We start from the raw sequence: 1,510 nt of genomic DNA, 5'->3' as shown, positions 1-1,510 counted from the left end.
AACGAACCCAGCTCGATTAGATATATATTTAACTCGACTCGACTCAGCTCACAACCCTACTTCAAATGAATGACTCAAATGATCCTAAAAAAATCATATATGTCACTAATTTTATTCATGCTAAAGTGAATGAATGCTTTAGATCTTCAACTAAGCAATATTTTTGCTTACAATGTAAACATGAGAAGATTGAAGACAATCAATCATATATTAATGAGCTTCACACCTTACAATGTAAGTGATGATACATTTCAACAACACAATATTTCAGTAATAAGTAATTTATATCATATAATAATTTCTTTTTTGATGAATTTTTGACAATGTGTATGGTAAAAGCTCAATCTAATGGGTGCAGAAGAACTTACTTCTCAAGAGCGTAGGTTTCTCTGAGATATTCAATGATGTAAGCACTTTCAAACATCTTAACTCCAGTATTAGGATCATCTAAATAAGGAACCTGCATCAATAATCGCGCACCAAGAGAGCAATGAAATGTGAGGTGAGAGAGAGCTTGAGCAAGAACTTGCAATATAAGCCAGAATGACAATGGTTCTACATTTGATTGGAATGGATTGGATAAGGAAATGACCTGACAGTGTCCGACTTTGTCTAATAGCTGCTGGCGTTTTGGGCTGCCTCTTGCAGAGCTGCGGTGGGAAATTTCTTAAGAGAAAGCTGTAATCAAGGAATTTGAGACTTTGTGCCTTGTTTGGGATGGTTTTTTCATTGCGTCTTAAAACAACTTTTAGTATAAAAAGTAAAATTTTTGTACTAGAAAGCTGTTTTAAGAAGTAGCAAAAAAGCCGTCCCAAATAAAACATATTTACTTTTAAAACAACTTATTAATGCAAAAATTAACTTTTTTTTACTACAAAGCTGTTTTAAGAAGTAATAAGAAAGCCATTCCAAACAAAGCCTAAGGTTTCGTTTGGGACTGCTCTTTTGTTGCTTCTTAAAGTAGTTTTTTAGTACAAAAATTAAAAATTTCATACTAGAAAGCTTCTTTAAGAAGCAACAAGAAAGTCGTCCCAACAACAACATCAAGCCTTTGTCCCACTACGTGGGGTCGGCTACATGAATGCTTTTTCTCCATTGTGTCCTGAAAAAAATCAAATTCTCATTTAAATCTAATAAATCTAATAGTGGGGCAAAATTGTCCCAAACGAAGCCTAAATTCTCTGTTGGATTTGAATTCAAAATCCCCCTAATTTCTGGATAATATGATCAAAGCTATATCAAAATCTGTTAATCAGATTAAGGTTGATAGGAAAAAAAAAGCATGTTGTTTGTGTCTGATTTTGTTTGGCCTGATTAATAGTTTGTGTTCAACTAGCTTTTAGAAATCCATTTATTTAGCGAGCTAAACAGGAACAGGCCTTATTTGATCATGTTCAACTAGATAGTAGTTTGATTTTATATACACATTCACACATGCTTATATTCATATATTTATATTTACGTGACTATATTTGCACGTTGCGGCATGTCTATTTTATAATTTATATAT

The 1,510-nt window shown here is 32.6% G+C and overlaps 1 long non-coding RNA gene across 1 annotated transcript; it reads right to left on the bottom strand.

Moving 5' to 3' along the window:
* Positions 1-109: 109 nt before the first annotated feature.
* LOC110106608 lies at positions 110-750 on the bottom strand. The gene is made up of 2 exons (XR_002304265.2): positions 593-750; positions 110-460 (listed from the first exon to the last, which is right to left on the bottom strand). It is a non-coding gene; the product is annotated as an uncharacterized LOC110106608 (long non-coding RNA).
* Between the last annotated feature and the right edge of the window lie 760 nt (positions 751-1,510).

This window comes from Dendrobium catenatum, unplaced genomic scaffold, assembly GCF_001605985.2.
Source record: "Dendrobium catenatum unplaced genomic scaffold, ASM160598v2 original_scaffold_90798, whole genome shotgun sequence".
NCBI classification, from domain to species: Eukaryota; Viridiplantae; Streptophyta; class Magnoliopsida; order Asparagales; family Orchidaceae; genus Dendrobium; species Dendrobium catenatum.
Note: the sequence above shows the minus strand (reverse complement) of the source record. Positions and strands in the feature narration are given on the sequence as shown.